We start from the raw sequence: 733 nt of genomic DNA on the forward strand, positions 1-733 counted from the left end.
TGCATTGGCTCCACAGGTCAAATGTGGGTGCTATCTTAGCAATATTAAATCTTCTGACCTGTGAACATGGTGAGTGGTTTCATTCATTTAGTCTTTCTGTTATTTATTTTCTATAGTGTTTCTATAGTGTTCTTGCCACACACACACATCATGCAGATAATGTTAGATTGATATATTGATATTTGATGCTATCATGAATGGTGTCTGTTTAAATTCTAAAATTCTGTTATCTATTTTTTGTTAGATAAAAATGTAATTGAGTTTGGGTTATAATTTTGCATCCTACAACTTTGATAAACTTACTGGGAGTGGGGAAAGATGCCCTTTACAGGTAATATTTATGGATCAATTACATATAAATATGGAAAAATGTACTTCAAACTCTACCTATCACCATACAAAAATCAATTTTTATAATAGGTCCTGTGTGAAATTAAATTTTGGTCAATAACATAGACATATATATTTGTTACAGTAGGCAAAGGTTTCTTTTTTTTTGCCTTTGCTTTCAGTTTCTATTGTGAATTGGGTACAGGATTATAGAGCAGACAAGTTTCATTCAATAATGCAGACATTTTGCTTCATCTCAATGATTTCAATCCCCATATTATGAACATAATTCACCTCATTTTCTTCCTTTTTTCCTAATTCCATTCCTCCTTTATTCCCCACCCTATTTTGAACTTTGTCCTTGAGTAAAGGCTACTCTATTGATCCCAAATTGATTAATCTG

Source organism: Tenrec ecaudatus, chromosome 10, assembly GCF_050624435.1.
Source record: "Tenrec ecaudatus isolate mTenEca1 chromosome 10, mTenEca1.hap1, whole genome shotgun sequence".
In the NCBI taxonomy this organism is placed as follows: domain Eukaryota; kingdom Metazoa; phylum Chordata; class Mammalia; order Afrosoricida; family Tenrecidae; genus Tenrec; species Tenrec ecaudatus.